At 41.2% G+C, this 16,369-nt stretch overlaps 1 protein-coding gene across 2 annotated transcripts in view; it reads right to left on the minus strand.

Annotated features, from left to right (window-relative positions):
- Positions 1 to 16,369, minus strand: part of ipo11 (importin 11) — a 162,627-nt gene that overhangs the window by 57,751 nt on the left and 88,507 nt on the right. The gene's annotated exons all lie outside the window — the stretch shown is intronic.

Raw genomic sequence — 16,369 nt, forward strand, 5'->3', positions numbered from 1 at the left:
GTACAGTTGCACTCGTGTACTCGGGTATGGAATAATCATTACAATTGAATAAGCATAGGTTCAAACACTTATTAGTGCTTCCTTATAACATATAAGAGATTTGTATAAACACAATAAGGGGTTACCTCACCAGTACTGTGGGCACACTGTTTATCCAGCGTGATAACATGTCTATATAAGCAGTGCTCCTGTGTTTATTGTGGGCAATTCCACTGCAGGATTCCCTGGCACTCTGACTGCAATACCACTGTAATACAAACAAGGTTACGCTATGCACACTACACAGTGTCTGATTGATCCTTTAAATTGTGTGCAATCAAGGACATACAGTACGTGTTTCATTGTGACCACAACAGGCTGTGTCTGTCTAAGGGTTGGATAAACAACATTTATTCTATTTCACATTTAGTGAGAGTAAGGGATGCCATTACTGCCATCTTATCAACAGACAGACCGCCACAGTTAAATTATTAGAACATAGTGATCTTAACTGCCTGTAATTTATGTCTCAACTACCACAAAGTTAAAGATGTTGTTAAAGACACATCTAAATTATTCAGCATGCCTTGGCCGCTGTACCATCATTAACTGAGCGTTAAATAATTATTATTCTTAGTTTGTCTCTCAGGTTTCCCAGGCTCAAATTAATAATGAGTGGACCTTCACAGCCAAAGAATGATTATATTTGATTATGATTATTATAATAATTAGTGTCAGGAAGACAGGAACTAAGCCTAAGCCTAAGACTATACAGTAGTATACATTCCCTTAATCAGCTGATGAAGAATTCACAGACATAAATGAACCACCCAAACTGCTCTATTTGGCCCTTCCTTGCAACATGGCAGAGGGAGAAAGACAAAGGAAAAAAACAGATTTAGTCAAGACGACAAAGAGGCAAAACAAATAATGCATTATTCACAACAAAATAAAAGGGAAAACGACAGCATTGTCGAGTAATACACAATAAAACAGGCCACAGTGAAAAATAAGTCTACAATAAATATTTAAAGCCCTCTAGTGAGTGAGCAGAGTCGGGGGGCAGCCTGTTTTGGGCTTTAAAATGTAGGCATTTAGCAGACAACAACAACAAAGAGCATGGCAATACATCAAATCGGACAACACTAAGCTAAGAATCTAACAGTGGAATATCTATATAATGAAACCATGCGTATTTTTAAGTTACATAAGCTGAGCCTATGCATACGCCTGTAGGTCGTCGAGGCTAGGGCAAGTGCTATGGGCTAAGATGGAGTCTGACGACTACGGCGAAAGATTTGGTGAGTCTGCAGTTCTGATTGCTATGGGAAGTGCATTCCATAGTTGTGGAGCCAGAAGGGAGAAGAGTTTTGGACGTGTGGAGTTTTGGACGTGTGGAGTGTTGTCCGAGCGTTTTTAGTGTAGGTACTTCCAGCCTCTGCAGTGTTCTAAAGAGCATGCACATCATGACCTCCCCTGTTGGGAACCTTTTGCACCTTTAAAGTAGCTATATAATAAGCAATAATACACAACGTGTTCCCTCCACTGCGTCATCAGTGCCCATACCCGAGGCGGGGTTGGCGAAAGGGCCTTTCTGTGTGGAGTTTGCATGTTCTCCCCGTGTCCCCTAGGGTAGGTACCCTCACAAAAAACATGCAGTAATCCTGGTCTCTAGACTACCTCCCCCTGACCAGCCTGATGGAGGGGAAAGGAACGCACATTCCTGCACGCGCTACGCCCGGCCGGGGAAATTCCCCCCTGTCACGTGAAAAGAAGCAGGTTGGACTTATAGGAGGAAGCATGAGGTCAGTCCGCTGCCCCCCCAGGTTGGCAGAGGAAGTGTAGCGCCCAGGATTACATAGATAATTGACAAAGGGTGAAAAAAAAAAAGCAAAATCATAAATATTTAGAACGATAGCGAGGTAAGCAAGCACAAGTATTTTTCATGTTTTTTGTCCGGAACGGAAGGGGGGGCTTACAGAGTAAAAGCGGGCGAGCGTTTATTTTGAAAGAAATCCCAGCGCTGATTGTGTTAACGTGTCATGGCACCAGAGTAACAGATAATGGGGAGCCAGGTGACAGAAAGATGGATAGATGGAGTGATGATGAGCGGTGGAAGGTGTGGTAATGACACATGTAAGGGGGAGGGTGGAGAGGAGATGTAAGGGACAAGAGGTCGAGAGGGGAAGCATACAGTAGAAACTAGGGATGTGCCGATGAGACATTTTGGCCGATATCGATATACACACGTGCATGAAAGCAAAGAAATTGCATCGGCTTGAAATTAATAGTCTGTCAGGGTTACTGATCTAAAGTGTTTCCTGGCTGTGCACCCGGTAACATATTCCAAGAGATTGAGACAGTGCGTGCTTCTTCTTTTCGAAGGGTTACTGATCCAAACGCTTAGAATAGTTGTTTATTTCCACCGCTTTCTATAGCTCACACTCATACAGGTACAAGCAGCGAAAGGAAGATTATATCACTACAATATTATTTTTACTTTTATTTATTTGTGTTAGCAATTGACAGATCCTGGGAGGGTGTGACATTATCTCTGCTGAAATGTCAACATACTTATGTATGTTGACATTTCATGCCAAGTAAGCACTCAACATAAAAATACAAGAACAAGTGGAGGTACAAACCTTGCCCATGCCATCATCAGAAGACGTGCTATATATATATATATATATATATATACATATACATACTGTATACATATACACACACACACACACACACACACACACACACACACACACACACACACACACACACACACACACACACACACACACACACACACACACACACACACACACACACACACACACACACACACACACACACACACACACACACACACACACACACACACTTAACAATGGTTTCAACACAGACATATTTTTAGAGTACATTGTGCTTCAGTATGTTGACAAGCTTCATGGAGATGCCAATTTTTCCAGCTCGTAACTGGTGTACTGACCATGGTATTACTGTGCTTAACTGACCAGCCAACTGGCCTGAACTGAACCCCACAGAGAATCTAGGTTGTATTGTCAAGAGGAAGGTGTGAGACAGACTGAATACAAATTAATTTACGGCTGTTATCAAAGCAAACCTGGGATTCCATAACACCTTTACAGTGCCACAGACTGATCACCTCCATGCCACGCCCCATTGAAGACATAATTTGTTCAAAAGTAGCCCAGACCAAGTATTAACTGCATACATTAATATACTTTTCAGATGGTCGACATTTCTCGTTTAAAAAAAAATAACTTTTACACAATATTCTAATTCATTGAGATGGACCTGTGTGTGTGTGTGTGTTTGTGAGAGTCATAGACGGGCCTGGACTCCAGACAAACAGAGATCACCATATTTTGGCATGATAGACAGACAGAAAAACAGATAATAGTAGATTGACGGCGCAATGGGAATTGCATAACTGGAGGGGCATCATTCCCAACAGGCATCAGGGTGACAATGTGAATAGTTATTTGAAGCAGATGGCACACGGGAGTGCCACTAGTTGTGGTGCTGCCAAACTACCAGGGAGGTAGTTAGGAAATCGTTGCAATTACAGCTTCCGTTGGGAGAGAGAGATACAGTGGATATGAAACTTGGGGATCGTAGCTGGAATGCAGCGTGAAAAAGGCCATCTTTTTAGAGGTCTGCTGAAAACAACGCTTGTTTCGTTTTTATGGTACAGCCTTCCTCTGTGGGATTAATTTTGCAGTAACTCAAGGCTATATAGACGCATTTCCAGACAACGTCACACTGATAAGAACTAGTAGCAGGTCGGGAAGGGAACCTCATTAGATGCAATGTAAAAGTGGTCACAGCACTGAAGTGAAAAATGCATTCCATCAAACTGTCAGATGGCGTTTTCCTCCCAGTGTGGAAGAAGTTGGTTTAGGACGGCTGTTTACTGTGATCTCTCACTCTTCTTGAAATATATACCTTGGATTATGTTGTGTCAACTTGTGTGTGTAAACAATTAGTGATTCTCAAAGCAGTTGTCCCCCAAACCCCACCTCCAGTCGCTGAGGGAGGGCTCCCTTCAATCACGGCATAAGAGTCTGCCTAATAGCGCAGCTGTATCCCCTCAAACCTAATTTATGTTCCACCGTGCGAAGGTGTTGCGCACAGAGAACCGCCGAGTACAGCAGACCTCCAAAGCTCACAACGCTCACATCCACAATGCAATGTGAGCTTGAATGTCAGCTGTTCTTCCCATTCCCCATAGACATTTCAAAATGTATTATTATTATTTAAGACCGTTAAGCCTCGGACAAAGTCAACTCGGATGGTGAGAAATCATGACAATAAACACAAATCTTTGGGTCGAACAAATAATTAGAACGAAGAAAAACAACAAATAAAGTGTTGTACCCTGCCTTTTTTTTCTTCTTTCTAATTACACCATCCGAGTTGGCTTTGTCCAAGGCTTTAAAGGTCTTTAAATACTTTCTGAAACGTCTATGGGGAAAAAAATCCTCCACCGGGCCGCTTGTCAGGGGCGGGACTGCGACGCTCTATACCGCTGCGGTGTGAAGTATACACGTCTCGTCTAGGAGCATCTCACCAGCCAACACAAGAGGAGGTTGAAGAAACCAGCGCTGCCCAAAACAACAGGTTTGGGGATCTGTTGGGAACCGATTACATGAAACCGGCGTCTCAAAGTCTGAGTGTGCAAGTATGCATGTCCAAAGAAGTAGGCTTTGACCAAACCTATAACTACTTGCCCAAGATAAGTTCTCACCAAACATTTGTCAAACTCTGTTGTAAAGCAGCAGTCTCCAATATTGGGCAGGGGTCAACACTCAGTGGTGATTGTAATAATTATTAGAAGTGGGTCCCAGCTGACCAAACTGACTCAAGGAGGTGTGATTTATGTTAATGCTGCAATACATTTCCTCAATCTGCTGGCCACAGCCAGGTAATGATAACGAATGCCAGACATCTGCTACATAATGTATGCCAGGAGCCTATTAGTCAGCACATCAGTCTGCATGAATATTCAACACTACACTGACATAGAGCTGCATCGCAACATAACAGAGATGAAGGCAGACAAAGCACGTTGAGGTTGAGTTGTGTGAAAATGGCATTTAGAGTGAGTGAGTGAGTGAGTGAGTGGGGGCTGTCATGATTGCACATTGAGTTGTTGATCAATTGTCACATGAATAAATGCGATTATTAATTATTAATTGTGTACTTGGCATTGGCAATTGGAACTTTATCATGAATATACATTTCTATTCTGTTTGCCTTTTAGGTTTCGTAATAAAAAGGTACATGGCAGATATGACAAATAACTGAAATAAAAATGTGCAGTACAATTACATATTAAATTAATTCATGTAATGATTATTATTACATGGGAAGTGCATAATTATAAGTCATTGCACCATACAATTCCGTAGTTACCTACTATCAGATTTCCCTGAGCAGGCAGACAAAAACACAACCAAAGGTGAAATAAAAAGGGAGTGCGAGATAAAATAATCAACTAGAATTGTTACTAGATAGTGAACTAGATACTGGTAGTATAGACAAGACAATGGTGCTATCTGTGAATGGGCATCTAATTTTGAGTGGTGGCAATCTTGTTTCCGCATTCATGTCTGATTGGAATCTACAATATTCAAGGCAAAGTCTTTGCGGTATGCTTTGCAGGGGAAGCATGTCCATCTCTGTTAACCACCGTATCTGTGTGATAATGAATGATGATCATATCACGTTATTATTCTGCCTTTCATTGCCATTTCCTCATTCGTTCTCCTCTTTAAGCCGGACTGGTAGCCTGTAGATGGATGGATGCTATTCATAATTCTCATCACCAAATGCCTAGGCTTTTATATAAGGTACTGTCAAAAAAAATGATTACATTTATGTAAAGAACTATTTATACCGTTATATAAATCCTTGGTGAGATCACATCTTGAATTTGCAAGCTCAGTCAGGTGCCCTTACAAAATCAAATACATAGAGAAAATAGAGAAGGTTCAGAGAAGGGCTATAATTAATACCAGGGTTGAAAGAAGTGTCATATGATGAAAGGTTAAGACACTTACAGTTACCAACGTTAGTGTACAGGAGGCACAGAGGAGATATGATCGAGATCTATAAACTTCATAGTTCACCAGATATATGACTTTTTACAGCCACGCCTGTTGTCCATTTCTGGGACAGCAGGTATGAGTTCAGAGGGAATTCCCTTAAACTCTTACCTCTAAACTGTCATTCAGAAAAGAGAAAGAATGTCTTTAAACTTAGAGCTGTCAGAGCATGGAATAAACTTCCGGAGGAAGTGGTCCAGGTTTTTTCAGTCAACACTTTTAAGAAATGTTGTTCAACTAAATACTTTTTGTATAACTATAGGGCTGGCTTGTAGGGTCATAAACTGGTAAATATGACTTGTAACTGTAGTATGTATATGTATAAGAAAAAAAGCTAAGTGTGCGGGTCCACATGAACTTTATATTTATTTTAAAGTGTAATAAAAGAGAGAGCGAGAAAAAAGGAAAACAAATGTACATGTATGTTTGTATGTACTATGCATTTTAACATGTATAGTATGTGTATGTTTACGAGTCTGGCATAGAGGATTTCATCCTGTGCTGGAAATCTTTTCAATAAATTTCAATAAATAAAATGTCAATAAAGGGGGTATTGAACGCAATACCCCCTTTCCCTCTCCCTCCCCAACCCTCCCTCCCCCCATCACCGTGTCAATAGGTCTTTCAGGTCTGATCTCACATGAGTAGAGACTAGCAAGTACTGTATTCCAAATCTGCCAAGAAAGAGAATGGATCATGCCGCAAACTGTAGCCTACTGGTAAAAAGGGCATGTGAGAACTCCTGTCCCACTTCTTATGCCTGCAACTTACGTTGCAGACAATTATAGTATTTATATCTGAACATGGCTTTAAAGTCATACTTTGTAACATTCATTGCAGTAGTCTTTTTTACTGGCAGTGCAAGTGCCCAAGGTTATTTTGGAATGTCCTCATGAATGGTATTTAATAAATATAAAATACATAAATAATATATATACCGGTATATATATTGGCTGTGCATGTTTTCTTGGTTGTAATGTGGAGACATCTGTCATTAAGTAACATATTACGTGTCGTTTGATCACATTCCATATTTTCTGCCCTCCATGAGTTCCACATTAATGGTAGTTCAACTCAGCAATAATTGATGAAAGAGAAAAGCTGTACAAAGCATAACCAAGATTGATCAAACAAGCAAAAATGCACCGTTAGGTTTATTAAGCCAACAGGAAAGACTTGTTTCTGCTCTACTTGCACTGTATGTCTAAAATGTGCTCCCTAGTGCCTCAACTCAGAGGATTTCCCTGGCGCTTCTACTCAAATCATTTTTGTGGGAAGCCCTGCGTGTGGTAGTGATGTTCACATGCATGCATGCAACTCCCATTACAACGTGTAGAGTTGTTGTAATTATGAATGAAAACAAAAGAGCACCACCAGAAGAGGAGGGCTAAAGGAGAGTGAACGGGCCGAGATCTGGTCTCAACACTGGGAATTTGGCAGTGACCACAGAAACAAATGATAAGAATTATATAATAATAATTATAATTTATTTTCTTACCGATGGGTTCCACGATTGCTCGGTTATTACATACAATGATAAACAGTGACCTGTGATAATGGCACATGAGCCGGACCCAATAGACCATAATAAAACATGGAATCAGAGATCAGACATACGTGTCTCAGCTTTTATCTTCTTTTTTTAGGGGAGGGGGGGGGGATTCGCTAAGACCTCTAGTGTACTAGGTATAGGAGAGAAATGAGAAATATAGCATAGTGTAAAGCTGTGTGTATGTAGCTTATAGGCTTACTGCAAGTGTGTTCACCAAGCTAAGAACACTGGTTAAGAGGCAGAGAATGGCTGAGTTTTTTACATTAGAATTTAACGCTTAATCCATAACTAATCCTTGTCAACTCAGCTCAAAATGTTCATTTTTCACGCTGATGGACCCTCGACACTGTAGTGTAGTCGTGTACACTCTACACCTTTAAACATCAAAGTCCTCGACAGTCCAATCATTAATGATATATTAGGCTATCACAAGAATGGGGCCCCAATAATGACTGAAACAACCCCCGTGTGCCCGTTTTCAATCCTATTCCCAAGAGATTCTGGCTGAGGCAGTCTCGAGTCTTTGATATGGGATAAATGTGTACTGTATTTTAAGTGCAAAGTAGGTGGGTTCTGGCAATAGAAAGTGTTTATTAAAGCCTGGATTGACCTTTTAAGTGTGTGGGTGCAGAATGCGTGCCTTTCATCAGTGGATAAATAACTTCAAAATGTGTTTACAGACTAATTTTGCATACAAAGGGGGCTTATTTTCATTCGTAGCAGAGAACTGACAGTATACATTGGGACTGATAGAACTGAGGCTTTTATTCCACACAGTCTATTGTCACTCGCTTTCAGTCTCTCCAGTCTGAGGACGGAGAAGTCTTAAGGGCCTTGCAAACAGGGAGCGAGGAACACACGTTGTTGCCTGGATGGATCAACGACAGGTCTGCTACAGGTCTGCAGGTCTGCTACAGGTCTTCTACACAGGTCTGCAGGTCTGCTACAGGTCTGCTACAGGTCTGCTCAAGAGGGGCGCGACAACGCAAGCGTAAAAAAAAGCTAAACCGAATCCAGATCTGGTGAGTCGCGGGCGTGTGCACGAAACGAGCACGCACGAAACAAATCACGGGAGCGCACTCACGTAAATACGCTGGTGTCGCACCGCTGTGAACTGTGAGCGGCTGTGAACTGGCTGGGTCTTTCAGCTGGCTGAGTACATCAGCTCAAGTTAGATTTCGATATGGCAGGCAGAGTGCTGTAAAGTTAGAAGTAGGGCTGTCACGATTATAGGCCTAATTAGGCCTAGTTAGAAGTTGCACATTTCACTGAATATGTCATGAGAAGGAAAGTAATGTAAATTCCAATAATAACACCCAATTGTAGTCTGATGTTCAATACTGGCGGAGGTATAATGTATAGGTGAAATATTTTAATCTGCTGCAATGTGTGTCGTCTTGCTTACTGCAATAAGCACATACATGTAGCCTCCAAACCTGATATGGCACTTTGCTTACCATGTAGGGCAGGGGTAAACTATTATTATTAATTTTTTTTTAATAATTTGGGGACCCCCCAAAATAATTTGGCAACCCACCCCCCCCCACTGATGTAAGACACCATAAAGTCCCCTGCGGACTTTTATGTGTTATCTTTTTAGCCTTATTGTCTGACTGTACCTTGTGCGGTTTACATTTCTGACTGATAAAGTATTCAATCAATCAAAACCAATGACTGTTTAGTCAAAAAAATCTATTACGTTTGAGGTACCCTGACATGTTCCATGGCCAGGACTAAGAAAAAAACAATCTAAATAACATTATGTGAAGCCACTCTAACATGAGTCTCATGTGTGTTACTAAAGGGTGGCGGTTGCTCAGGAGTAGAGTGGCTGAGATGGAAACCACAAGTTTGCCAGTTCGAACCCGGCTCCCCCAGAGTTAGTGTCGAAGTGTCCTTGAGCAAGACACTGAACCCCAAATTGCTCCTGATGTGCTGGTTGGTGCCTTGCATGGTTTCCACCCGTCATCGGTATATGATGTAATGCACAATCTATGTAAAGCGCCTTGGATAAAGGCGCTAGATGAATATATAAATGCACCAAATATACTAATGAACATAACTGAATATGAATGAGTAAAGCACTGAAGGATGGACGGTATAGGGCTTGAAAAGTTCTACAACAGACAGGCTTGCAGTCAAACTTTAAATGCAAATGAAGCCCGGAAATGCCAGTCTTCTCAGTGAGTCCACCTCCTATGAGGCGCGCCACAAATGGCCTGGAGCGACAGGCGATCACAATCTTCCGTCGACATCTAGTCGGTATGGAACCTGGCGATATCCACAGCAGCCAGGAGGGGGTTTCCGCAGGCCAATGGAAGACTTCACGGGGAAAACGCAAAGGACACCGCTCAAGGTGCAGCTACGAGCCTCTTCCCCTGCAGGCCAAGACGGGAAACCATCCCAGATCAGGGACTTTATACAGAGATGTGAAGACATCTGAGGTGGAATGTTGACATTCAACCATACTTGAAGCAAAGACCCCTGCGGGAGAATGCTCTTTTCAGGTGTGATGCTAAAAGAGAAGGTGTATAGTATCTGGCGCCTGTATGCCTAAAATGCATTGAGGAAAGAGAACTTTATTATGTCATGTTTCACCAAAATGCTGCTTTCTCTGGCAAGAAAAGAGAAAATCTATTACAGCCAAACATGGTGGCTGATGAAAAGCAACATGGCTGCATCTCTAGGTAGTGTAGTGATGTGTGTTATTACAGGGGTTCTCAACCTTTTTGGCTCAGGACCCCCGGAAATGATCCACGTCCCGCCCACCTCCCCACCTCCAATACAAATTGATCACGAGAGAAAATGCATCATAAATAAATACTGAAACCAAATAAAATCATTAAGGAAAGTTCATGCATGTACTATGTAAACTCTTAATTTCCATTTTCCAGCCATTCAGTTGCAATTCATTATTTTATTTTATTTTTGAAAATAATCTAAATCACAATAGTTTGATGACGCCCCAAGGGGTCGCGACTGCCAGGTTGAGAACCTCTGTGTTATTAGATAATAATTTCAGGAAGCTGGCTAAATGAACCAAACACTAAAACAATACATTTTTATTTATTTGTATACGAGCGATGTCTCAGGTCAGTGTAGATTTTGACAGCAAATTTTGATTGTGACCATAGGTCGCAGTTTACTATATGAAAACCTGCAAAACCTGTCAGTCAGTCAGTCCGTCCGTCACACTCCGTGACACGCTCCATATATGGCCAATACAGAATTAATTCGATATGTTGATCTGACCTCATCACACCCTGTACACTGCCCCTGCTGCCACCACCTGTTCTGATTCCATATGTTGATCTGACCACATCAAACCCTGTACACTCAAGACACTCCATATATGGCCAGACCTCATCAAAACCTGTACACTCAAGACACTACCACCGCTGCCACCGTTATATCTCCATATATGGAGCTGACCTGTTCTGACATTCCATATGTTGATCTGACATCATCAAACCCTGTAGACTTCAGACACGCTCCATATATGGCCAGTACAGAATTCATTCCATATGTTGATCTGACCCCCCATGCCAAAGTGCCAGTGCTCGCCCAGCAGTCTGCCGTCACCCAGGCGGACGCGTGCACGCTTCTCGCCCCCAAGGCGTCTTACTGGTTTAGTTTTAGTCACACTTTAGTCATCTGTAATGCTTTAGTGTTAGTCTAGTTTTAGTCGACTAAAATGTATCTTAGCGGGCTGTGATAGCGTCATAATGCTTGATTTAACAAAAATAGATCTACAAGCTCTTTTCGGAACGTGATACAACCAAACATAACACGACTTCTTCTCCACTCGTCCATCCCTAACATTATAGTCTAGTTTTTATTTGTTGACGAAATTGTCAATAGATGTAGTCTTAGTTTTAGTCATCATACCTTAGTTATTTAATTTTTAGTTTTCGTCAGAGAAAACCAAATCATCATAGTTTTAGTCAGCAAAATGGAGGTTTAGAGTGATACTTTGAAAATAATAATGTGTGAGTGTTTAGAAAGGATGTAGCCTTAAGAGATACACCACACAGGTATACAGTAACAGGGAGTGGTGTGTGTGTGTGTGTGTGTGTGTGTGTGTGTGTGTGTGTGTGTGTGTGTGTGTGTGTGTGTGTGTGTGTGTGTGTGTGTGTACACATAAGGCAAAAGGTACTATTATTCTTATGGATATCCTCTAGGCCAGAGTATACTCAAGTGAGCAAAATACGCATGTGATAAGGATGGGGATGAGTGCAAGGTTTGATGGAAGATTTAACAGTTCAATGTGAAAGATGCATACTTCTATTAGGCTTAGTCACTTCCTGCCGGTGTCAAATGAGACCATTATTATTCTTCCCCACAAGGCAGAAGGCCCTTATCTCTGACACTGTAAAAATGTAATTATGTGTCCGGAGTAATTGCTTGGGGAGAGGCGTAGTAAGCCAACCGGGAATATGAAGACAGTGGGGCATACGTGTTATATATCTAAACATTTCCTATGTATCTATATTGACGACCGGCAAATTAGTGCAGAGTGAGGCATTCACTTCATACTGCATTCCACATTATCGATTGGGTGTAGCTGGCAGCCTGGCAGGTAAGGATCATCTCACACAGACAGACATGCAGAGAGAGTGAGAGAAGTGCGCACACATGCATGGAAACCATAGTGCCATGACAGCATAGTCATTTTAGTGCATCAAGCACTGTGCTATAATGTTATTAAAACACAGTTGGGATTTAGCTCTCAGAGAGGACATGGCAATAAGAGTATGGATTGAGATGGAGTCAAGGCAGGGGCTTGTTACAGCTGACACCCAGCTGAAAAGAACGATAAGGCTCTTGCTCAGTAGGGAAAACTCAAACCAAATCTGCGTGTGTCAAACTGGTCAGGTACTACAGGTACTGGTACTACTTGGCCTCACCCCCAGAACCCACCTTATGGTTGATGACAGAGTACAGCATCTTGCAATGGGTCTGGTCTACAAGGTTCAAAATACTTTAAAACCGCCCTCAAAATGCAACTACGGACGGCTGCAATTCGAAACTGGCGCCCGGAATAGAAATCTGAGTACCCCCCCCCCCCCCCCCCCCCCCCCCCCACCATTGATTAGCAAAAGCGTGTTGTGGTCACACAAATCAGTAGTTTTCATCATGCAATCTATCCATTCGATTTTGAAACGGCATGTACAGTATGAGAAAAGTTGATATTTTGCCTTGAGGGTAAGCCTAGACTCTAGAGGAACGGTCATGGGGAGCATGAATGTGCTCAGGATGGTTCATGAAATTCATGGAGTGCAACAGTTTGATTATAATATGTACTGTGTGCAACTGGAAACTTGCTAAAGAAAATGCAATTGGGTTCATCATCATTGAGGAGCATGAAGGTGCACAGCAAATTCCATGGAATTCCAGACAGCAGTTGTCCAGATATATTTAGGGGGAATTAAGCAAAAACCTATAGGTCAAGACCGATATTATATCGATTTGGTCTATATTGGCCAATACTTTTTGGACGACATTGTAAACCTACTGTCCTTATTTTGGACATGTCATTCAAACGTTTGGCAAAAACAATCTACAGCTCACTACAGAAATCGGTGGCCTAGCACTCTCCAATATCGGGATCAGTCTGGCTGTAATCACCATGATGATGCCTTTAAAATCTTTGTCTGCTTCCCGTCTCATTCCTGCACCACCATTATCGTTTACTACTTGCCCTGCTGGTAAGTTGTGCACATAGCGATATCCTTTGCCATGTATATTTATATCAATACAAGAAAGAAATATAGATTTATGCTTGTGAGTTCAAGGTAGGCTCCACAGAGCACCAGGCCCTGCACTGGACATGACAGTACAGTGATACTCAATGTATGTGTGAGCACACGATAACACTGCCACAGATATTGCAACTAAACACACGTCTTCCCATAAAAAATGCCCAGTTCAGGTTGCTTCAATAGCCTTATTCAGTTAAACCTACACATACTTTTATACAGTTCCAACTGACAGATTATTTCAGTATGACAAGTCTGCAGAATTCTCTGTACAGCAAGGTGTGTTTACTGTATATTAATTTACAACCACAGTCGCAATTTGATATCCACTCTTATCCACTTTTTTTCTAGAACATAACTTGAAAAGGAAGAGGCAGTCCTGCCAAATACATTTGTGGAATTAATTTAACTTCAGGCAAGACATGACCCCAAAAAGGAAAACATCAGTCATCATATTTGATCAAATAGTTGATCTAATAAAACTGATGAAGTCACACCCAATGAATAATTTAATGCTGTGGCCAAAGCTACAAAGTGTGCCATGTCAGAAAGCATTACGACAAGAAATCAGGTTTTACTGACTGTGATACAGTAACTGCTTTTGAACTACCTCTGACGCTTGCTGGGGACACTGATATTGTACCCATTTACCCCCACAAATGTCTGGTTCATGATATGTGATAAGGTTGACAATGCCTGCCCTGCCCTGCTCTAACTAGACAGTAGTAAATCTAGCGTGATAAATGGATACAATATTAACTCTCAGGTCGAACTATGTTTCCTTAAATGCTTCAAGCCAATTGCAAGCTGTGCACGAGTTTAGCATAAAGAGGCTCCTCTTTAAGGCTCTAGTTAGTTATAAAAAGTGTACGTTAAAAAAAAAAAACGTTTCCCAGTCATACTGTACAATGTATTCCTTCAATAAAACACACCCGAAGGCATGTTCAATACAAACGTTCACTCAGCTTTACTAACAACTTCAAATCAATGAGGGGTTCACTCCGTTTACAGTTTGCTGTTGCTGCTCTTTCAAAAGTATTGGATAAGTAATCAAGTCTTGAGACAACGGAGCATAATTCATTAAAAGTCTCCATGGAATTTGCTGAAGTGGCAAACAATGCCAACCTGCCTGGTAGTAATGCTGAAAAAGCAGAAACCATGCTACCTATCTAGTTAGATATCTGGAACAAGCACTGCCACTAGCTGCAGCAAATGCAGATCTGTGCACAAATTGAGGAGCCAAAAATGAATCCCGTTCCTGACGGTCCTTGCTGCATGTTGCTCTAGCCCTGTTTCTAGTCCATCTCTACTATAAATAAAGGCAGAAAAAGTCTGTCTAAACAACATCTGAATAACATTATTATCATTAGTGTGATCATTCATAAGAATATGCACAGTACTGTATATCTACAGTAAATAGATTATCATATGTGAATTAGTAACCACCATAATGATAATACTTCAATACCATAATGAAGCTGCTGAAACTTTCTAATTTGAGAATTTACAGCTCAAGTTTAGCAGTGATGGAGCTGGGCTGTGTATCAGGCGGACCAGGCCACACACCTGGCAGACAGCAGCACCAGAACCCAGACTGGCTCATTCTCAATGGCTCCACATCCATTAATTTCTAAATGTGCCAGCAGAAACCAGTGCTGAAAACCAACAGAGGATAATGACCCTAGTGCTGAGAAAGAAGACCAAGGCAAATGTGACAGAGACTAGAAAAACATATAGATACAATGAATTTTCTATTTAATTATAGATGTATGTAAATGAATGCATATGTAGAAGCTCATGTATTTATTTATTTATAGCTCAAGCTGTTCTGTTCGTATTCATGTTCGCAGGAAAACTGTAAGGGGAGTGTGTGCTTTAATTTTGAGGCTAATTTCTTCTGACCGGCGACTATGCGTTTAACGAATTCTCTGCAACGAATGCAGTGTTGAATTTCCCCTATAGCTTCTGAGTTCAAGACCAAAATTGCAATCTGCACAATATATTATGCTGCCTTTATGCCTACAATAAATATGCAATGCATTGAGATCCATGTAAAGTCCACAATATACACACACAGTCATTATTTACATACACAGCTTTGAAAATAATGTTACAAAGTAATGTCACATAAATATCTAATGTGTGTAATGAAGATCCTAATGAATCCTATCACCAGCATGGAAGAAATGGAAAGCAACAGAAGCATGCAGACTGAAAACATGAACACTGACTCATGAGATGACTCAAGATGATTTCAGAGTCAGACCAATTACTCAGAACCAAAACCAGTACTTGCATCTTTTCACTATTGTACAGTGTAGCTCGGAGCACAGGTTTCCACCAGGTCAGGAACGTTTGTGATGTTTGGAGAAAATATATAAGGAGTAATATAGCCTAAAATGTTTATTATTATTATTATTATTAATTCATTTATGCAAAAATGTGCCTCCTGGTGGCGCTATAATAGGGCAATGTTAAAAGGGTGGCATTCATTGATTTTCAATGTAGTGGAAATGTGAGTGCAAGGTCAGCAGCAATCAGACGCTGCGTTCATGATTTAAGGCATTTTTCTCAAAATGGTCCACACCTGCAAACGTTAGCTGTCAATCTTAGCCAAAACACATATCACACAGATCCGTCTTGATCACATGACTATAAAGATAAATATATATATTTTTTAATTCGGCCTCCTGGTCAGGGAATTAAAGGCAGACGCATGTGCATCCAAAGTTTTACACAGAGTGCAGTTATAGTTAAAAACACGAATCGGACTGTTATAGCGCCACCATGAGGCTGATTTGGCTAATTGGCATTTCTTCCTCAGCCTAGTGGAACCAATCCTGCAAACTTTGGAAGGCAATCTTAGCCAATCGGCATGGAATATGAACAATCGGACATGACTACAGAGATAGTGCAACAGAGTTGCATGATGTATGGATAAAATATGTAGG

Source organism: Protomyctophum bolini, assembly GCF_963924005.1.
Source record: "Protomyctophum bolini genome assembly, chromosome: 6".
Taxonomy (NCBI): domain Eukaryota; kingdom Metazoa; phylum Chordata; class Actinopteri; order Myctophiformes; family Myctophidae; genus Protomyctophum; species Protomyctophum bolini.